Consider the following 24,938-nt stretch of genomic DNA (forward strand, 5'->3'; position numbering starts at 1 on the left):
GGAGCCGTTTTAGTGTATTAACGGCGGCGGCGGTATTGTTGTCGTGGAGTGCGCCGCGTGTGCATGCTTTATATTGGAATTAGCGCTCGTGGCCTAAAACCATAATAATTCATGATTGGTTTTGAGTTTCTGGGATTTACAATAATGATTTTGTATTACGATTCCGGCCGGGATTAAATTTAATTCACGGGGCGCACATGGTCGTGTTGTACAAGTATAGTATACGACGTATGCAACGTGAACAACACATAATATAATAATAATTATGTATACACCGACCGAGGAAAACACGACGACGTACTCGGACGGACGTATTTCGTAAAACATGATATTTTTTAAGTCACCGCAAACGGGAACTCGTATGAAAATGGCGGTCGGACGATGAATAACCCGCGCCGTTACAACCGGCAAGCCCATCGAATCTTTTGATCGTCTTCGATACAAGAGCGACGTCGTAAGGCTCTATTCGCTTTTTGACTAGATCGCAGTTACAATTAGTGTGTCTGCGAGATGATCAACCGTACAAAAGTGTTATTACGATTTTCCCACGTAAATCCCGAATCGACCAGAATTCGGTCAACCGAATCGAACGTACTTCGCTGTACTGCCACATAATAATATACAATATTATAGAGGCCCCCGCGAACTGTTAAAGCGTCGTGTTCGCAGTGTTCGGACATGCGTGCGGGTAAAAATATAATAATAATATGTGCGCGGAGAAGGTTTAGGTTCGGAAAACATAAATCTCCGTTTAATTGGGACGTCACTGCTCGCCGAACTAGTAAGTCCACACGCATATTCCTCGTACACGCGGGTCATCGAGATATGTTGTATAAATACAAATCCTCGTGGGGTTTTGGGAATTTGTACGAAAAAAAAAAAAATCAAATCATATATAAGTTTAATTGCGACCACAAGACTTACTTAAATCCGCTCTGAAAACAATACGAGCCACCGGCCGTTTCCGAAAAATTACTGGTATTTGGCTTACTTGGGTATTCGGGAAGTAATATAGGACACGCGTAGTGAACATCATAGTTTTATATTTTAACTGTAGTTCTTTATTGTCACGTATTTTTTTGATTCTTAATTCGATTTTGTTTATTATTATTATCATTGATGTAAAATAAGCTTCGGTTGCGCAGGACATTATAGTTGTATAAAATTGATTTAATTTAACTAGTTTTTTTTATTACTAAATTGTGTGGTAGTTGAGTTTTTATCGTGAATAATAATAATAAATTTAGGTTGTTTTCAAGCTTGGACTCCAGTGCTGCGTTTAAGATGATGGGTATATTCCGTTCTTCAAGTAAGTTTTCTATGTGTGCTTGCGGATTAAAAAAATCATAGGCCGATATCAACACGCTGGTCTCGGAAAAGGACTTCTGTGATGATTATTATAAATGAAATAGTCCAGTTTATCGTAGTTATAATTTAAAGACGTTTCGGAAAATTTGCATTGATTTCCGTAAGGATTTTGCATCGTCTAATTTTCATTTCCTACGGTGTGTGTACTTAAGGTTATTAGTCGTGGTTTCAATTCTCGCTCAGCCCGGGCGTGTACAAATCAGCGTCGGAAATATTTCGAGTTGGTTTGAAGTCACTTCCGGCGCACTGTGACTAGGTAATTTATCTCAGGTTTATGTTTATATTACTCAACAGCAATATCGGGTCTGTTATTCAACTTTGCAATTATTTACTTTTCACGGACGATATTATAAATTATACGCTGAAATTACAGTTATACACAATAATATAACATAATGACGATTTAATTTAATGATATCCGATTTAGATATGCTTTGAAGCAAACAATTGCCAGTACTTATATGATGTAGTATAATTAATAATGAAAAAATTACTTTTACTCGTTGTAAATATATTTGAAATAGTTTTAATTATAATACCGTGCATTTTGGAAATAATATTATTTAGGTATTTAATCGTATTATTCTAATTGGAGATGAGATTCTATATTAACCGTAAATTCCACGATTTGAAATTCAACTTCCATTATTGTGACCAGTCAAACGAAATTTTGTATATTTTGTTTTTTTATTGAGGAATGCGAATAAATACGTTTTTACGAGATTGATAGATCATAAATAGTATATTCTATAAAATACCAGTTAGTAATTATTACTTATTGGTTATTCCTGACAAACCTATAATATGACGTAATTGATAGTTTTAAACAAAATACAAAACCAAATTAGACGAAGGCACCTTGGTTGCTTTTCTGGTTTTGTGTAATCGATGGATAAAATATATAGTCATCAATTCATCATCAACCCGAGAAAACACAATATTTACACGTTATATAATTAATATGACGTGGATAGGTCTATCATAAATCAGTGGTACTCAAGCGCAGTGGAATTTAACCGTCAGTGGTGAATTTCAATAGTATAAGAAACTTAGAATAGGTTACCTAACCTACAAGAAATAAAACTAATTTTGGAAATTATTACTGATAAATTATGCATGTCGTAATAGTCACGGTTAGGTTTGTTGACGACTTATCCATTTTTAAATGTTATATTTTAATATGGAATGGAGAATGGTCATCTGACAGTAAATAGGTGCCTTGAAGTAAAAAGTTGATAACTACTGACCTACACTAGACACAATAGATATTAAAAAGGCATATTTATGGTTCGTTTCGTTTCTACGAATCATATTCGATTATTTTATGTTGGATATTTATTTATAAAGTTTATTTTTTAATTGGTGACCCAAATAATAATCAAATATGTAGAACAATTAAGAAAATAGTTCTAAAAAAAATTAAATACAACCTTGTACGGGTTCTTCGTAATATTTTCATTACAAAAAAAGCCTGTGTGAAATCTTTTAAAAAATGATGGGATTTTCAGGTACAATCAAATATCAGTTTTCGTCTATACAAATACAGGATACCGTTTTTCACACGAGTTTTCCAAGAAAAACGTTGTCAACAAATCACGGATCACTGCACTGAACTAGTTACCGATGCCAGTCACAGAACAAGATACATTTAATAAAAAATTGCAAATAAAAATGTAGGATATTCGATTTGGTTTTCGGTTCCACTATTTCTGATAATGTAGTTCATATAAAACGCAATAGACAAGTAATGTAATATAAGTATAACGTAAATAACCAAACTAAGCAATTATCAAACATAAAATTTTCATAAACAACTCAAAAAACAATATTTTGAGACCTGTCTAGAAAACTCTAGTATGTATAAGCGATATTAGAGTAAATATTCTGCTTAAAACGTGGTGATAATAAAAAAACAAACTTCAGACAGCTCAAAATCTAAATATGAAAAAAAAATGTTTGAAAAAAATACATGAAGTTGTTGAGTATAGTCCGTGGAGGAAGCTTTCCATATTAAAAGTTGATGTATTAAAAATGTAATCGTCTCGGTCGAGCTTCAGACACGCCACTGGCGCTTCATTTTCGCATTCACCCAATCGCATGACGGTGTGACGGATAACAACGATTATAATAATAATAATGAGAAGAAAAACGACGAAACTGGTCGGATGTAAAATGTCACGTTCCTACGTGATTCTCAAACCGTCGCCGTTGGCGATGGGTGGTGGTTGTACGACGACGACGACTATAATTCGCGGGTCCGACGACACGAGGTTGAAAAATCCGAAAGCGGAGTACGCGTTTAGAAATCAACCGTACTCGCCGTTAATTTATTTGTCCGTACGAGTAAAAACATCATTAGTGACAACAACAACAACTACAACAACAACAACAACTACAACAACAACAACAAAGTTTCTTCGCCATGGCTTGTGTATACGGCGCTGTCGTCGAGGAGGTCGACGAAAATAACTGATCGTTTTGAGGTTTTGACCTAAATTTTAATGAAGCCACGGGGTTCGAGCACATTCATTATCGGGGTTTGTGGCGGGTGCGGAACAGCTAGGATTCGGTGGGAAGAGGAAATGGGCGGCGAGGGAGTGGCTGGTCGGAGGACTGCGTTATTTGCACGCGAGGACGAAGAACCGGATGAGTAATCTGTACGATATATTTCGCGCCAAATCTACGCACACTTTTGGCGAGTCGGCGCAGTGCGGTGATGGTGGTGACGGTCGGGAGGTGCTGCTCTGTCAAATTAAAAACCGTATGGCAAAGCTAAATTTCCCCGCATCCGTCCACGTCTCCGACGAGTCGACGTGCAAAGTGGCCCGCACCGTGGCCGGATGTAGTTTCAATGTTTTGCGAATCATTATTCCGCCACCACGCAGGGTTTGATTATATACTATACATAATATTATAGTGCGATGACGGGGGAGAAGCTAAAACCATAATATAGGCAGTATATAATTTTCTTTTGCTACGACCGAAAATCATATCCGGATCGACTACGGGAATTCCCTACTTTTAGAGTAGTCCATCTGTAAACTCACATAATAATCGCAGCGTTTTGTGTATAATTTTTTTAAATATAAAATTAATACACGGTCGTCTGCGCGTAAATCATGTATTATATTGGGGAGGGGCTACACGATTTACGGTTTAATAATGAAAATTCGCTCAAAAGTTATTATCCAAATATAATATAATAATATTATTATTATTATTAACCTCGCTATACGTTTACGTAACTCACGTAAAAGAAAGGAAAAAACTATTTCGACGCTTCCGCACTTGTACTCGCACTGATGAATACGATGTCGATTTTCATAACCGATTAATAGAAAACGCTTTTTCCGATCGTTGGGTGTGGTGTTCGAACGACAATATCCCGTTTTATGGACCGGAAATGAATTCGTTAACAGACCGAACAGACTAGGAGGCGACGGCGTCAGCAGATGTTTATATACATGTCGTATAGTAATTGTCGAAACGCGCCGTTGATGCCGACAACCAAACTGATTTAAATACCACGTCCGCCGCGTAGTCCATGAAAGAGGTTTTTCTCTTTTGTAGTTTGTGCCCAGACTCGGTTCCGTCTGGCAACGAGAGAGTGAAAAAACAGTATTATATTATTACTACGGAGTCATAATGTTATATTATATATTATGGCTGTGTGTACTGCTATCCAATATATTGTATTAAATTCGGATAAAGTTTACAATAATGTGAACACTTTCAAATTAAACGAGATAAATAAATATATACTTTCCAAAAGCTATTCCGTTTGGCGTCGATCAATTTATTACGATCTACAATTATCTGAAATTGTATTATAATGCTATGTGTGTCTTAAAGACGGCATTTTATATAATATATTATGTTATTTAAGTCCGTTTAAGGTGAGTTAACATCTCGAGGATCCGTTTATAGAGTTTTATTTTTTTATGTATTTTTTCATTAGCAGTAAACTCGATACGAATTGCCAGCTTATATTTGAGTAAATATTTTCGAAAGAACATTAAATACGCGAAATTACGTTTTTACGTCTTTCATTTCGCCGGCATTGTGAAATACAAGAAAACAATACGCATTTGTCAATTCCAAAATTGCCAGTTACCAGCCACCGCACGCCGTAGTTGTCGGAGGCCATAAAACAAAATCCGTTATATTCCGTATTTTCTGCGACGGCGTAATAATAGGAGACGTCGCGTAATTTAATCTAATTTATAGCGATACGTTTTCGGGCGCCAACGACGACGACGACAAAACCGGAATCGAACGCTAATAAAATTTTAATTATAATTATAATAATAATATGTACGGCGTACAACACGATAATATAAGATGTCGGCGACGAACGAAAAACGTATATCCGATCCAAATGAATTAGTCGAAACCGTTGTCGTTTAAATATAGTTTTACGTCACTATGCGAATGCCGAAAGTGGTAATAGTCACCGGATGATGTCGTGATGTCGAATATTTTACACTGAACCCTTAGCCGTCGCGTACAAACGCGCGCGATAATATTCAAACTACAAATAGACTATATTATATTATGATACGGTCATTCAAAGTCTGAAACGATAACGTTTCGAAACGCCCGGTCGGCGATAAAAAAAAAAAACAATCGCTCCGTTTAATAATACTATATATATATATTATTATAATATTATAAGATACGATATGATATCGAAACGCATAACGTTCCGTCCGATCAGATATTCCGGAGACGGTTTTCGAACGCCGGAAGTACGATTTCGATTTGGAAAAACGCGCCCCGAAACGAAATATATATACATATATATACATATATATATATATATATATATATATATATATATATATATATATATAATGTACGTTCCAAAGCCGTTTTCGTTTTTTTTTTTTTTGTTTTGTCGGACACTAAGCCAATAACGGCCAGATGTTTTCCGCGCCCGTTCACGTAGCTATATCGCGTGTAACGGCTGTTGTTCGGTGGGGCCGACCGTAATACGGGTGTAATAATATATACGGCTGACGTTAATTTTCTGGCCGTATCAATTTTTGGGCGAAAAACTCTGGGCACGTAGGACGACTGAGAGAAAAAAAAACCAAAACCAAACCAAAAATAAAGCACCGAAAACATAATATAGACGCGTCGTCCAAATCGTTTTCGACGAAATTCGTTTATAATGTTAATATTATACATACACACACACACACACACACACGCGCGCGCAAACATATTTTTTAGGTTGATTCCACGGGCTAAAATCATTATAGCTGGTACATAAAATCAAGTCTCAAAAGTGTCAAAACGCTGAATCACGTTCAAATTTTGCAACGGTCGAGTTGGGCGTAATACATCCGATAAGAATATAATACAACGCAATAACAATAATATTACGCCATTACCGTGTCATATTATATTATACATATTATCGTGTTTACCATCGTAACTACCGGATTCGTTGCGTTCGGTTTGACGATAAAAATAACACCACCGAAACGCGTACTGCAGCTGAAGCGCGGCAAGAGTGCCGGAAATCGCGTTAAAATAATTTAGGTATACCACCGTCTCGTGGGTTCGCGTTTTTCCGGTATCTCGTAAGAACATATTGTTATTATTGTTGTTTATATTGTCACTGTTAATGCATTTCTGCAATCGCACGATAAAACCGTAGTAACACGGCGTGTTGAATAGGCAATTTAGCTACACCTCCGTGGTCGTGGGTACTCAACGCGTTTGTCACTACAACACATCATTAAATTACGATACGAGTGAGTGAGCACGAGTGACGCGAAGACGGCGGCGTATCAATATTTATACCGTGTAACGACCGACTGCGATTTTTTTCACAGTTGAATAAAATACGTGTTTTTGAAATTTTCCACATTTTATCATAGTCGAGATTTGTTTGTAGTCTACACTACATTATTTTATTCTCAAACAATCGACGTGGAACGATTTTTCAAAAACGATTTCAATATCGTGTTAAATAAGACGTGTTTAAAGTTTAGACAAGATTAGTGGAGCGACAGTGGATACCGTGAATTTATACCACATCATTGCGATCCTCTGAAACTTTAAATCCCTATAATACTACACTTTAACAGTAAGTGCTTCAAATTATAAGAAAATAAAGCTCGAAAACCTACTTAGGAAATAACAATGCGTCTGGGGTAAAAAAACAATCGCCTTATCGAAGGATTATTATCCACGTATTGAAAATGAAGGCGGTGGTGTTTATCGCAAATAAGTCATCATATATAATAATAAAGACGGAGACGACGAAAAGTCGGGTGTGAACAACAATACATGAAAAGTTTCAGCCGGTCTGGTAAGGTTAGACAAATTACGGGATTTCCGATTGGCTCTAGGAAAAACACGACCAAGAACTTTTGGCCGTCAGCAAAACTCGAGTAGGTGTAGCAGGTACCTATCGTCGTTGTATGAAGAGGGCGCAAAAACTTTTGTAATTCCCTCACGAGCGTACGGCAAAATATTAATCCCGCGTATCGTATGATAATAATAATATTATAATAATACGACGCATCGATCCATTGGAAAACAATCGGTTACGGTAACATAACATTTAGTGGCTCCAGTTATGACTTATATAAGTAAAACAATATTATATTATTTCGTGTGTGTCCGTAAATCATGGTCGATCATTTTTTTTTTATCCCGGACGGGCGGTTTGAGGTGTTGGGCCAATATGTATATTGCTAGACGATAGCTTCGCGAGTCTATGCAGTAGATAATAATTATTGCCAAGACGTTTGTTTATTTAAATATCGAAAAGGGTGGATTAAAGGTATATGACATTATACTTTTGGAGTAGACCGCAGAAGATACACGTGACAGTCGTCATATTACTGTGTAGTCTGCAGGCTCGTACGTCACGAGTGTAGTTATAATAATAATAATAATAATGATAATAATATACTGCGGACCGACGTGCGAAAAATGCATATACAACCGTCACCGTCATAATAACGGTAACAATAATAATAACCTCGCAATGTCCCGCGTATATCATAATAATATAATATTTAATAATATTATAATTTATAGTGTCGCGTTGTATAATATACATATATACGTGTAGCTGTTCGGCGCGGTATGTACGGCAATAATGCACCGGATGCGTTTTCCGGAAATGTTTGGTCGCGCTTATTATTATTATCATCATCGCAGTCGTCGTCGCATTCCGACGAGTACAACTGCGAACGCTGAATAAAATACTTGCACGAGCAATTTATGCGGCGGCTGCGGCTAGGCACAATATATATATATATATACTGTCGTCTGAATAAAACGCGTACATACCACCACAGCCTCGCGTGGAAAATTCTCTAGAGGCATCTCGTTCCTCGCCGCACTCGAAGAATTCCGTTTGACTTTTATTTTCCCTCGCGGCGTTTATTAAATTTTCCGTGCCAAATTCGATAAAACGCTCTCTTGTCGAGTGGGCGATCCGCTGGGAGGACGATGGCGATGCCAGTATATAGTAGTAATGATAATAATAGTAATAATAATTATTATTAATATTATTTCTCGTTTTCCCGAGCCGCACTCCACGTCAGACACAGATGCGGCCGAGACCCCGAACAACGATTATTGCGGGGACGCCGATACTCATTATAGGTATATGCCTATAATAATAATGGTATGACGTAGGTAACAGACAATAGGCGCACGACGATTTAATTAGAACCGCTGACAACGGTGAAGATTTCGGCGAAGCCCGCAAATAAAATGGGAAGAAAAATGGACTAGTCCAAACGGGCCATTATCAAATAATATAATATTTTTTTTCCACAATAAATTTGGTTTTCAATTATTATATTTTTTTTTTACAGTTTATTCTCTCTTCCTCTGGGAGCGGAGTGTATGTTGGAATATTTTTATGACGCCTCAAAGATGACAAAATATTATATCCCGACGCATATGTACAAAGACTCTACCGCGGGGCTGTGTGTCACGACGAGGAGCTCGTGGTGATTTATATAACGCCGTATGCGATTTCAGTCGTGCACGATACGATACGTCGTCGGACCAAAACTGCGAAAACGTTTCCCGCCATTTGTCGACGCCCAAATCCTATGAGCTTATGTTATTTGCGAGCACGCGAATAGAACGCGCGGTTCTTGTAGTTTAGGAGTATAATACGTAATCGCGTGTCGCTCATCAATATAATAATAATAATAATATTATGTAAAGAACTCGACGGGAAGAAGAAAACTATTCGTCGTCGCAATATATTATATTATGTGCGTACACGAACAGCCATACATTATTGCGTTATACATCATACGCGCTAGCTGCTGTTTGTCGGCAAATAAAGTTTTCACGTTGTCGTCGTACGAAATGAAATTTCCTTTGTCGTTTTTTCGATTAACCGCACTCGTGCTGCACTACTAGGTATATCTGTGTATTATTATAGGTACCTACACGACTACCCGAATCGACAAATTATAATACATCGCCCGGTGACGTCCCCGTCGTTAGATATTTTGTGGGCATGGCGTATTGGTATATATATATAATATATTATATTATGTACCCTGCAGACTTTGCTTTGCCGAATATATTATCACGTTCATGATATTTTAAGTTTTTCGATACAAACTCGACGCGTAGTGCAATATTGAAATTTTGATTTTATTTTTTCTGCGCAGCCTTTTCCCGGCAACCATTAGTACATTACGTACGCTCCAACAGTTTTTCCAAATCCTCATTACGTGTCCAATGAACAATCGCGTGGTCGGAGCAACCAAAAGAGCGCCATATAATAATAATAATAATGATAATAATAATAATAATGGCGTGCTCGGTCGACTGTGAATTTCTGACGACGAATTAATTTCGCGACGCGCTCGTATACGGCCCGCAAATTAATCCACAGAAAAGTATTTGCAAAAGAGCTTAGGCGACGAGTTTCGTTTATTCAATTTCGCGATTCCTTCGGCGGAGGCGGCAGTGGTGGTAGATCCATTTCGATTAGTGAATTCAAAACGCTTTCGGGCTCATTGTCATCATCAATTTATTTTAAACAATTTCCCGGTTTTAGTTAGAACTCATGAGTCCGTCGACAGTTTGGAACATTACACTCGACAACACCACCACGCTCACCGGAGCATAAAGATTATTCAAATATATATTTCGGTACCACCGATGTAATATTAAATTAGGTTCTTATAATATTTAAACACTTCACCAAATATTATATTTCGGCATTACAAAACAATATTATTGTTTCACAACATTATTAGATTTACGAAAAATTAAATTTTCAACGAACTATAATATTTTTTGAATTTGGTCAATTTTATAATATCTATTATAATAATATTATCATGGCAATAAGAGACCAAATACCAGTAACGAGTAAAACGCGGCGGAAACGGAATAACGTCTACTCCTCTTCCAGACATTGGCCATTGAACGCATCTAATGGAATCAAAAGATTTTCAGTGTGACAAGATTCGGCGGTATACATGACAATATTATAATACTGTCTACGCATATATATACATGTACGAGGTATAGATATTCGGAGATATTAAAGTTTATAAATTACATCAAAACTTGTGCGAGCGAAACGGGCTGTCGGAAGATGGTATAGACGCATATTATTATAATATAGCCCATCGATGACGTTATCGTTGATAGAACATACGCATTCCGGTCGATTTTCGAAAAAATTTATAAAATATATTATAATATTATAATGGTTCGTCGTCACCGTCGCCGTTGTGCTTTTCACCAGTGTGGACAAAACGGAAGTCGGAGAAATGACAGTATTGTCGATCGAGGTGAAGATAACAGCGTGGTGGGTTTCAGATTGTTGAACCCCGCGTGTTTGCACGCAAAAATATAAAAACGTAGAGGAGAAAATATTTGTGTGGTGTAATAATCGCGATTCACCAGAGCATAACGTTATATAGTGACTTTTTTGTTAACGGTTGACGTGGTGTGCATGTGCATTTGTGTGTGTGTGTGTGATATTTCTGTGTGGTATATACAATTCTTGCAGTATACGGCAGTGCGTTGAAACTTTTCGCTAAGCTCCTCCCGCGTGAAATGTGTGTCCCCCGTTTAGCGACGGTGTATAGTAATAATAATAATAATAATAATATAGTGTGAAGTGTTTTACACGCGTCACATATATAACCACCGGTCTTTATAATAACGGAAGAGGGTTTTTAATGTCGGCGGGCGCGGAAAATTCTAGCGAGGACGAGAGTAAAGTAACGGAAAAAAAGTACATACTGCAGAGACAAACGGACGGAGAAATAGAGTAGGTATAACTTTTACGATAAAACCATTACGTTTAACTGGTGCGCGTTTTCACAAGTGTACAGAACAAAAAAAAAAAAAAATGTTAAAACGAAAAAACTCTTTTGTCCTCCCCCATTTCAACCCATCCCCTTTCTACACACGCGCACACACATAATACCAGTTTGCGCGGATGAAAATAAAAACGTAAAATAACTCAGACTCCCGAGGTAATACGCTCGCGATACACGTGTGCATAAGTCGCACATATTATAATATATTATATACACATATACGTGTGTGTATACTGTATAGGGATAGAGTGTGGTGTGCGTGTGTGCTATTGCACGTGTGAGCAGTGTAAAACGGAAGTGTACGGGGCTCGTAAAACAATGTAATGTTATACCTGGCGCTATTAATATTAATACTCGCACCGGCTACACCGCCGTTATACTGTACAGTACCTATACAACAGTTGCATTAAAAGTTTAAACAAGCTGCAGTGTGCGTATATATTATTACGAAAAGCGAACGTTTTGCCCGCATTGCGCGCGGTATGTTTAATGGATAGGTAGGCGTTACGGGCGTACTATTATACAGCCACCATGCATAACACATTATACACAATACCATCAGTCACCTATTAGAATAATATAATAACATTTAGTCACCATGCGGCGGCGTTAGGTGTTAGACAGCGCGCGAAAGTCCTATCGAAAACGAACGCGAGACTATAATATAACAATATGTTATCACGTCAATCGTATAATATACGAATAAAAAAATATAAACCTCCCCAACAGAAAACTTATAACTTATTAACACAATAATTTATGACACGAGATATTAGAATTAGTAGATCGACGAAAATCGTGAAGCGCTTATTAGACGTATTCTTAAGTTCGGGTGTCTGACGATCTATACAACTCGTGGGATTCCATACAGGTGACTGTAGGTATATTGTTTCATAACCACAGGAACAAATAATGTAAAATATATAAATACGATATTATTATAATGGACTAACCAGAAGTGACGACAGCTATAAAAATGAAGAAGACTGGAGGCTGTGGCAGTGGCAGTGGTGAGAGGGCGGCGGCTCTGATAAAATTAAAGAACGACTCGATGGCTGGACACGCGTGCACTGCGACGATCGTAGCGATCGCACTGGAACTTATATACCATTCGGGGCGCCCCCGCTCACCCCCGCTTCATCCCCTACCACGGTGGTGATCAGCTGTCGCGTCGTCTGCCACTCCGTTTCTCGATCGCAGGGATGCGCATCCGAGTCTTTCGCTCGTCTCATTCTGACGCTCTCCCGACCATGGACCGCATTCCGTTCCTGCGACGTTCAAGAATTTTTTCCCGATAAAACCGCAAAACCGCAAAACTCGTAAAATTTCCCACCACGTCCGATGCATTGGAAAGCGCCAAAGCGTTTTGTACATCGAAATTGTTTTTCAAAAATGCTATTCGCTCGCCGCCTTACACGCGTACACTCACGTACCTATATAATATAATTGTGCATTTTTCGTGCCAGCACGCACGCACGGTGTATTATTATATCGTGTTTATCGAACACGGTCGCGTCCGTCATGTGCCACGGCGCGTACCTACGCTAATAACGATAAATAAAAGAAAAGCGTTCGAACGGCCGCGGCGAGGCGAAAAAAAAACTATAAAACAACGAGTTTCAATACAGGAGTATGAAAAAAACTGCGTAAAAAATAATGGTTCATTTCTTTCCTCTTTTTATTTTTTGTTTTTAGCTCACTCGGCCACCGCACATTATTAACAATATCCACTATCGCTTTCAATTTTACGACGCTTTTGTTTTATCTCGCGCCGACGAGGTTAGTCACGCGTCTAAATTGTTCTTTTACGAATGACTCGCAGATCACACGACGTATTATTTCGGAGTGTTATAAAAAAAATAAAATATTATTATTTCGTTATCCGCCTCTTCGTTCAAACGTATACTTGAGGTTGCTGAAAATAAACCAGACGGTATTATTTGGAATGAAGCTTTCGGAACTATATTAGATCGTCGTTTTTATGAGATACAATTTATACTTGACGATAAATATTATAGATTGAAAAAAGTGTTGCCTATACCGATCGATTTGCGGACAACCGTTACCGGGGACATATGAACATGTATATGGGTGCGAATGCGCGTCAAAAACCACACTTCAGCACTGTAGGCGTGTGGCACGTGGGCGGTCGCGAGAACGGCCGTCAAGTTAATTTCACGTTATTAATTATACCGCGTCTCGGACCAGTCAAAAGCTGGCCAAATGTTCCGGACTGATCCGACGTCATAAATTATCAAACTTATTAGAGACTATAATATATTACATATATGTATATTGTGTGTGCGTGTGTGTAAGTTTACACATGCGGCGGGCGTGTTAAAATTATTAATATTCAATTATCTCCTCCTCCACATAAGCTGGTGCCTTTCTAGAATACCTGATCGTGATATTTTTGTCATGCGCAGGTATACGTATAATATGTGAATAGTATTTATATTGAAATAGTATAACTCAACCCGCGCGGTCCGTTCAACCACGGTTCACTGAACGGTTATTACGATTCTTACCAAATTGTAATTTTATCTCACGTCTACTAATAAAAAAGAAAACATTTATAACGACCACCAGAAAGTTTGAAAGTATTTACGGTAGATTTACACATACACACGCACACACCGTCACTATACAAAATTGCATTTCAGTAGTGTTCTTTTTTTCCCTCCGCTTTTTCGCTAGTTCACTTATCGAATTTGCTGGTCAACAAAACCATCGACCGTAATTTATACTGTGGGCACTCTCAGCCGACCCCTAATCGCATTTATCCCGACCGGTAGGTTAGAATACATTATTTCCGCTCTCGAATCTGAATTCCGTCCGCTCGTCTTCCACCGCCGCCGTCAGCGCATCCGGACACAATCCCCGTGACACGATCCCTAAAAGTGTGTTCTGGGGATATCGAAACGTCACTCCGCCGGTACCGGATCTCTGTTTTACTGTGGGTACTTGACCGACGACAAACAGCCCTTAATTTACCTAACTTATACCCGCCGCGGACGAAGCACTGCGGTGGTGACGTATGCATAATATTATTATTATTAATATTATTATGTATACAGTGTGCACTATTAAAATAATTTCATGATACAGACCGCGCGCGAGCGATCCTCCTACTACTACGGTATTATAATAATACTAGTGCGCGTTCACACAAAACTTCTCTCGATTACGTCGGGAAACGATAAATCACGGTGTAGAAAGAAAAAGAAACGCTCCGTATACGAATATTATACATGTATACATTATACATGCACACAAGAACAGAAGTAATATAAAATGATTATACATGCACGGATAGAACGTTTTATTTTCAGGCGATTTAGCTTTATTGACGTTATTACATCGGCTCCACGGGGGAGGATTACGCGAGAAATATAGAGTATATATATATATATATAGAAATGTTTTTATCTACTGCGTGAACAACACGACTATAATAATATATAATATTAATAACCTAACCCGCCCGTGTACTGCACGGTGCGTGCAGCGATAGTGAATAAATTTAAAACGCGAACGGTAACAACTACAACGATATTATAATACGAATTATAGTATACGAATAGTTCGGAAACCGTAAAAGGATCCTCCAAAATCGTATATGAAATGCGAACGAATGCACCATTCCCGATCTCCAATATAATATAATATAATAATATATCTAATGGGTCCCATATTATGTACATTACGGACAGTATAATAATAATATGGCGGGCGTGTCACGTCCAGTCGACCTCATAAATATTGTAAAATTCGAGCCGTAAAATGTGTGTACGACAAAATATTAACGTGCAAGAAAAGCGATCGACTGACGAGCCACAGTGTACGATATTAACACATAACACTGCGGCACTATGTTTGCGTGGTATAATGTTAAAAAATAAAATAAAAGCTGGTAAGTACAACTACCAAGCAGGTCATTTAACGAAATTACCTTCGACCTGTGTCACGTCGCTATATCCGCTTAATGTAAACAATATTTGACGTACACAACGCGTTTTGTAATGGTGACTATAGTGACGAAAAAATATATAAATCGATAAAAAAACTCCGATAACAATATCAATTGTGAAACTGTCAAAGAAACGAATTTCACGAATGACACGATGATCGATAAGCATTCAAATTAAATTACATTTTTGTACTCATTATATTTTTAATAATAGTATTTATAGTACCTACTCAAAAAACAATAACTTTATACCATTAATTCGTAACTGGATTGATAAAAAAAAACAGATAAACGCATAAATCATGAAATCTGAAGAAAAATACGTATTGCAGGTCACCTAATTGCAGGACTGAGGTTTCGAGTTGACTTTTTTTTTGTTTAAACTAGGGATGGGAAAATCCACAGACTACAGTAGCTATAAAAGTTTTATAAGTTATAAGTTATAAATGAACAATACTTTTTTCTTTTAAAAGAAGTTAAAACTAAAGTAAGTGGATGGATAAGGATTTTAAATTCATTTAAGAAACATGTTAATATTATAAAATATAAATTAATTGGATAGTTAAGTTTAGATTTTGATTAATAATATTATTTGTAGGTACCGGCCAAGGGGAATTGTCGCAAGTTCTTGACGCCGAGAGAAAATACGAATTTCGTTTAAGAATGCTCAATTTTTTTTGCGAATATCTTAATATTTTTCACGATGAAATGGAAGATTGAAATGTACGTGTGTTAGCTTTCAAAGAATAATGGCCGGCTTATTGTGCGACTGCATCTAGCTAGGGGACTATGACTGAGCGATACTTAACTACCTACAATAATATTATATAAATCGTCTTAGCTGAAAGACAACGATTGAGAGGACTATGTTGTACGTATACGTGGTAGACGGGAGGAGGCTCTAATTTCCCCCGTGCCACCACAAAATCGCCCTTTGTTATAATTTCAGTATTTGAAACGGGACTTCGGAGCAGATCCCGAAACTCCACAAAATATGCCAATTGCCAACCAAACTTTTAATGACGTTTACTCGGGCTCCCCCAAACTCGGCTTGAATCGCAAATCATACAAGTAAATATATATATATATATATATATCGTTGTGTAGTAAAACACACATACATATAGGTAGGGTATATACTGTCATTATGTATTGCGTAGGTACTCTTGTACAGTTGTACTATATAATATGGGTATATGACCTATACGCAGGACTATTCTCACTAATACAGTATTGAGCGTTCGCATTGTGATAATAATAATTATATTCGCCAGACCAGAGTTATTGGCGTCGGCAACGTGGGTACCTGTATATATATATATGAGTAATACAATATGTATACAGTATGTATACACATATACCTGTACATACCGTAATGTGTATACACGTAGTATAATAACGTTAATATTATGCTCGTCGAGTGTGCAGTGTGTGTGTGTGTGTGTGTGTGTGCGCCACAGTCGTCGGTAAATGGTTTCGGCTCGTCGTCCATTAAGCGAAATCGATAAGTTGGATAACGTTCAAAAGGGTCCGTCGACGTACGCACACGTGCACAGCGCGTACGCAATAACAGTGGCCGTCGTTGTATTAGTATTATATTATATAGCTGCTCCACCGTTCGCTGCCGTTTCCCATCGATATATAAGTATCATAACACAATAATAACTGTTATCCCATCGGATTACACGCGACTCGGTGGAGGCGTACATTGTCGGTCTGCAATATACTCTGTACAATAATATGCGGTCGGTATAATAATATAATAATATGACGTGTGTTATATTGTTGTTGGTATAGTCAAATGCCGCCTGAAGAGACGTTCACCGCCGCAGGTAAAACACGCGCATAGGCCGCATCATAAAACGACGACTTACTACTATATGTCATGTGTAGAGGTCTCGCGGAGATGAAGCCTTAACATGTGAGTCTTGAGAGGCCGACACGAGGGAAGAATGACGTCTTGCAATATAGTATTATTTTATGTGCAAAAATGTTTGTGGCAATATTATCGTATTGTGCTCGACATTATATGAAAAAAACGACTTCCGGAATGATTTGAAATCCTTTACGATGGTATAATATTGTACACAACAATAAGTGTAGGTAGGAACATTATACTGTTGTAGTTGTTCCATTATGTATTATATTATATGATTTTACAATCATCTTCTGAGCCATTCGTGTGCATTTTGAATAAATTCAAAGATAAACTATAAAAACTTTAGAGATGCCCCGCAGAACTATATAATATATATAATATATTATTATACACATATATGATAATGTGTCCTACGCGCGTAAGTTAGGAGGTTTTTCTTTCTCTCGTTTTTATTATGCGATTCACGCAGGGCCGAGGAGAAGATCGAACGCGTTTACCGATAATAATAATATGTAAAACTAACAAGCAAATACCCACAACCCGACCGCAACTATTCAAACCACGAGGAAAATGGTGGGGGGAAGGGGATGTCCGGTTGATATGTAGTTGGTCTGTATGTGAGCCCCGCTGCAAATGATGACCTAAATGTGAACAACTCGAGAGATTTGAATTCGACAGGCCGCGGCGGCGGACGTCAAAAAGCTTTCCCCGATACAAAGTTTGTCGGATCGCCGTCGCGCAGAAACGGACTAGACGGGGTGGCGTGGTGGGCCGGAAAAGAGATACCTAGAAAATGCATTTGATAAAATACACCGTACAGACGCTCGCACTGCGGAAACTTTATTGTTCGGAGTTGACCTAAAGGTCTCGCGCCCGCATACACGTCGTTTTGCGGAAGAAAATCTTCGGAGTGGAAGGCCGCAACGCCGGTTGGCGAAGGGCCACCCCGCCCGGGGAAATGCGTCTTATTTCATCCGGACAAACATCGACAGATGTCAAATCCTTATCGGGGCTGCCATATATTTTCCCCGAGACGTCCTATATATATTATGTACCCGGGCGTAGCCGTCGTCCGATATATATATTTATCGTATAAGCGTACATTTTATTCCGCGGGATAGAAACTACACGGCCGCGCCGGAGGAAAAATATCTTTTCACCGCCGTCGGGGCGGTGGCGATTCGACGCGATTGAAATGCCTCGCCGTTTGCATCGGTCCGATGGTTTACATTGTTTTACGTTTGTTTTCGCTTTGGCGTTGCGCGTTCAAAAATAACGACGGCGATGACGACGAACAGAACCGTTTTCAATAGTTTATATCGCATACGACCGATGACGTGTCCTCCTATACCTATTATATACAGCCCGTCCTTGGGATTTTGATATATTATACAAGGCGTGGACAAGTAGTGTATCGGGTGATCTATTTAAAGTAAGATAATCGGCATTTCAATATCTATTACTGTTTTTGAAAATTATTTTTACCTATTTATTTTGAGTGGATTACTTTTTTATCGTTTGCATTTTTTTAAAATGTTTTACCATAATTAATGACAACGCATGCTTTTGAATTCCTTATTCAAAAGCAGAATATCCTTTGGAGTACTTCGACACATTTAATTTCGAATTTTGAATGAATAGTTTATGATTTATAACTTTATAAGTATTTCAAATTTCAATAAGAAGAGTGAAATGGAAGAGATAGGTCCCCATGAAATGTCGGTCCACTACTCAACTCATCTAAACTTAAAATACTTATAAGTTATAACTAATAAACAACGTCTTGTTCGAAATACTCTGAATAATATTCTACCTAGGACTATGAAATTAAAAATGGACGTTGCCATTCAAAAGAGCAAACAATGTAAAACATAATAACGATAAAAAATAATAAGAAATATAATTTTTTTTTTGTAAGAACTTAAAATTTCATAAAATAAATAATTTAAAAAACTTAAGAGTTTTCTGAAATAACGAGCGTCTTACGTTATAACTGAATCACCCCATATCAAGTAGTATACTATTTTATAGCATACACTATACACATTTAATAATGGTAGTGATGTTCAGTGGCGCCGAACCCTTCTGTATTATTATTATTATGTGCGTATACGGTTTACGTCAAGGTCAGGCCAAGGCCACGTCGCTTTTTATTTCTCTTAAAAGAACTCCGGCGCCACTGATTCGATTACTCGCGATGATGTAGGTATACGCGGATGAGCACGTCAACAATACAATATCAGTGCAGTGTGTAACAAATTAAATTTCATGATAATATTATAATATTGATCGAGTGACGTGTAATTGGTTTTGAGGGTATTTTTCATAGATGAATTATATTATAATGACAACCATTACGTCTTAACAATTGCGCGATCGTAAACGCCGTTCTGTCGACTGACCGTTATTCGTATATAAGCGGTGATCAATGCTACAAATATTTTTTTGTTATTTATTACATAATATTATTATTATAACGGTTTAACACCCTGAAATCTCGAACACACCCCAACCGCATTAAAACTATTATTATTATTATTATTATTATTTACGCCATGAACATGATATGATACTTCTCTGGGCCACTACCGGAAAATCGACTACATATACTGACTTTCGGATTGCTGGAATATATAATATATAATATTATGATATATGCACGAGTATAGTATTGAGGATATCGTCGATATTATTGTAATAACGGACGGCGACATTGGTGACTGCTACAGGAAAACCATGTCGTTTTTGAGACTATTATTTTATTATTATTATTCGGCAATATATTATTATAATATCCGCGATGTATTCTGTCACGATATTATATTATGTATTTAGTTGATTTATTAGCTCGAACAGCACACGCATGCGCGCCACTATTAAAATAATCACCGATGTAGCTAAAGCTATATAATTTATTGTGTTTAATATTTTTATGATCAATTTATTATAATTTATATGCAACATATTAATGTGTTTTTGTTTTTTTTTTTTTTTTGTCAATAATTAAATTTGTTACAACGCTGTAAATAAATTATGGTACCGATTTAACTTACTGAAAATATAAAAACAATATTATTATTATTATTATTCTGCAAAAGCCTGTTAATATTAATTAACAATATTTCAGGTACGCAAGTTTAAGTACGTCATTTGAAAAAAAAAAGGTGCCTTCATACAAATTAAATGTTTGTATTAGCTATACTGAAAAGGTTTGAAAATTAATAACGTGCATGTATGTGTTATGTTTAGTTTATTGTTGTAGATGAAATGTGTTGACGCGATCCACTGGACTAATTAAAAAAAAAGCTAACATTGACGGTCATTTTATGAAATTTTTATTTATTACAATCGTGTTTTTCTGTGTGTTATTATAAATAAATAAATTAAAGGTTTTGAGAGTTAGGTATAATAATTATTACTATAAACTAATAGATTCTTACTTAAACACATAAAGTCGTGTTGTACACAGCTCTGACAGGAAATTATATTCAAGCAGGCCACCAAATCTTGATAATGAAAATGGCTTATTAATTATTTTTTGTCAGTGCATCCAACACAGAAATATTATACACATACTACGACGAGCCAGTCCCATATGAATTTTTCAATTAAAACCACAATTCCATTGAAAAAAAAAAAAAAAAAAAAATGAATTTCAAAAGACGCACGTGACCTGCAAATCTTTCTCAACGTTGTCATTATTTTGTTTTCATGTGTACCATTTTACTTGATATATAATATTATGAGATTTATTCTAAAGCTTTTTTTTAGTTATATAATCGTTCGCCGAAATAATATCAGAAAAAATAGAAATGTTAAGAATCCATTACAATTATACATATTGTATTGATAAAATGTTCAACGTAGAGCCATCAGATTACGAATAACTGAATTAATCACGCACTTTCCCACTGTGAAAATATTATGGAAAATACTTGTTTAGGGCAAACGATATATATGCGATATTTTTCTTTTTAATACAACCACTAAAAATGTTATGCAATAATAACAATAATAATAATAATAATAATAATATATAGCCGTGAATTTATGAATGTCCAATTACCATAAGATGTTTATATTAAAAATAATGTCACTGTACAAGAGTATAAATTGTTTATTATTACAATTTTGATAAAGTACTACGGTTTACGAAAGGAAAAAAGCACCAGATGCAATTTACTTAATACTTATACATAAATAATAATATTCTCAATATCATTTTTTTCACGATATTTTTACTCATCCCTTACAGATTTTAAAAGGTTTTGAAAAATGTAAATATATATAGGTACATATTAATCAATCGCCAATCATATAAGAGCATTATTCTAATAAATGTACAATTTACACAAGCCGAAAGGTTTCTATTTCATATAATATATTGTGCATTAAATACGTCATCAATAATTCAGAGTTCAGACCACAAGCGTACATCGAATACATCTGTTAGCGAGAGCAAATTCTCAGACAGTAAAATATATTATATAATAAAATTATAGACTATTTTATATTTTTGTTAACCCAAAAAATTAATATTATGTACACCACAGGTTTTCAACCTGTGCGTGGCGGCTCCCAAGGGCGTTATGGATTATTATCAAGAGAGCCGCGTCCGCAGTAGAAAATAAAAATTAGTTCATTTTATTTCCATCTTTATTTGTATGGGAGTCGTTTAAGCTGTAAAATCACACAATCCCTTCCAATGCGTTTGTCCAACACATATCTTAAACACAAGTATTACCATGACACCCAAAACGATCGAATTTCTTTGGGTCCAATCTCATGTGAAGATTATACGCAATGCAAATTCTGAACGATCTAACAATTATTCCGCTTATACGTTAACAACTATAAACACACGTGTTCCTTACCAAGACATAATATTAAAATAAACGCATGTACACTGCCAAGATATTATGTCAAGCGACTTAAGAAGAACTACGAGCCAATAACGTAAGTACCAGAAAAATAACGAAAAATGGGTAGTAGGTATATGTTATCCCGACCTCGCCCACATAACGACATGCTACGGCATCCAATAATGAAACAAACCCCTCACAATCAAACGCATCGTCCTACATTGTCTAAAATCACTACACGATGATGATTACATCTTAGACTGACAAAATCAACTGCACTATGGGATCGACATGTGACTCGTACGACACGGCCTTTTCAAAACAATCGGTATGGATACCAAAAATAATATTATTTAGACATAATATTATCTAAATGTAATTAACTGTGAAAAATATTTTATAATAATAATATGTATATACCCATTGAAATATCACAAAAATTCCTAACTAGTCAAGTATATTATAAAATATAGTAATTAATGTTAAATATGTTGACTAATGAGTAATAACCCAGTTGTTCAAACTTTTATTCTAAAAAAAATATAAATAAATAAATAATTGACGTCTATAAAGTTGGAAAAACAAAATAATGGATCTATAGTAGGTAGCATATTATTGTTCACAACTGTACGGATGGCGTCGTATCCGCGGCTTTATTGACCTCTACGGAAATATTAATGTGCGTTAATATGGCCGCTATTTATATACGACAAATCGTTTATAAGTAAGATCATATTTTATAAGTGATTTCGCGCAAACTCCTTAGCGGCATTTCGACGCACGCCAAGGTGCAACGTGAATACAATTTAAAAAGTGTGGCCTCAAAATATGTACACATATAGAATAATATTATTATTGTTATATCGCATGTGCCCGCGCACGCGAATATTATAATATTCGTTCGTCGCTCGTGTAGCAAGAATAATAATAATAATAATTGTCTATTTTTGTACCGTAATTGAGAAAACATAATATATACTATACTATTTACTATTTAAATTATACACTATTAAATAAATACAAAAGAATATAATCGTGGTAAGAGTTTTTTTTTCCTTTTCTTTTATATACCTGGGTATCTCGATTAAATTAAAACACAGGCACGAAAAAAAAAGTAAATACCATAAAACACGTAGCGAAATAAAAAACAAACATCAAACCGTAATTCTATAATATAAATGTATACGATATTAAAGTGCACGGGAGTCGTGAATATCCGTTGCAATATAGAAAATTACGATTATTATTATTTTGCATTATTTTAGGATGATAATAATATATAGTAAGACCAATCTTTTTGTTTCTGGATGATTCGATAAACAACCATTTCCATGCACCTGTATACGCATGCCTACACAATACACATATATATAATAAATATTGGCATATTGTATAATATAGACGTACGCGTTTATTTATTTATAAAGCGACCCAAAAGTTCAAGAAATATATAGTCGGCCGTCTTTGTGCAACGGTCGAGGAAATGAGAAAATACATAATAAAAAAAAAAATCATAAAAAAAACCGTGTAATGGTGCCCTGATAAAAGTTGTTACTATTCTATAATCGTAAACACGCATAGAATTTATCACGATAAACCCTCCCCGGGGTCTCGATATAATGTATATGGGAATGCGAATAACTTTCGATTTTTTTTAAATGGGTGTTCCGTATACATCTTTAGGTGTCTGGTGTATTACAATCAAAAGTTGCCCCCAAAAGTAATACCTGCCGGTATAATGAATATTTGATCCCGCGAGCATCTCGAGTATCGGGTAGGGCGAATTGTGCTGGGAGGAGGGTGGTGAGAAATCACATTCCGGATGAGGATTTATTTAAATTATTGCTTTTCACGAAGTACAAGTGTACAAGCTTATAAACAACATTACTTTTCGGATGTGAAAGAAAAAAAAAATACAGAAAAACTTATTTTCGTATAGAAGCGCTGCACAAAAGCGTAATATTTTATCGTGTTTTTTTCACAAACTTTCGTGGCCGCTCGCCCGAACACACAACATAATATAGATTAGTTCTGAACACAAACACAATGGCAGCAGTAGTTCTACAAATTCGGGTCGCACGACTATTTATCAATATTTTATACAGTGCCTACATAAAAATAGTTTACAAAGCGCATAGCTAGAAGGAACCAATATTCGTCGGAATTAATGAAAGAAGAGAACGGGGAAAAAAATCTGCAGAGACGGAGAAAACCTGCGGGCGGTCGCTATATAACGGTTATATTAAAAAATTCCGAAAACGTATACAGGGCCGCCGTCTCTCCGAAGACGACAAAAATATTGTTTATCGGCGAAACGTGCCGACGCGCAGTCGAAAAACTCTCATACCCGCCCGCACGTGTGTCACGCGCATATTTATAAAAAAATATTTATTATATTCCAATTTTTCCGTTACGGTATTATTATTATTATTACTATGTATATTGTAATGTTTATCGTTCCAAATATTATATACGGCATATTATCATACGGCTATATTATATGAGGTTGGGCGTAGACC

General features: G+C 36.4%; 1 protein-coding gene across 5 annotated transcripts in view; it reads right to left on the reverse strand.

Moving 5' to 3' along the window:
• LOC132951621 (complexin) overlaps positions 1-24,938 on the reverse strand; it is a 218,629-nt gene that overhangs the window by 35,240 nt on the left and 158,451 nt on the right. The window contains exon 1 of one of the 5 annotated variants that reach the window (XM_061023438.1): positions 12,662-12,771. The exons of the other annotated variants lie outside the window; for them this stretch is intronic. The gene's annotated coding sequence lies outside the window, so the exon portion shown is untranslated. Of the gene's footprint in view, positions 1-12,661; positions 12,772-24,938 lie in introns of those variants that run through there. 5 annotated transcript variants of the gene reach the window in all.

The sequence above is a fragment of the Metopolophium dirhodum genome, chromosome 9 (assembly GCF_019925205.1).
Source record: "Metopolophium dirhodum isolate CAU chromosome 9, ASM1992520v1, whole genome shotgun sequence".
Taxonomy (NCBI): Eukaryota; Metazoa; Arthropoda; class Insecta; order Hemiptera; family Aphididae; genus Metopolophium; species Metopolophium dirhodum.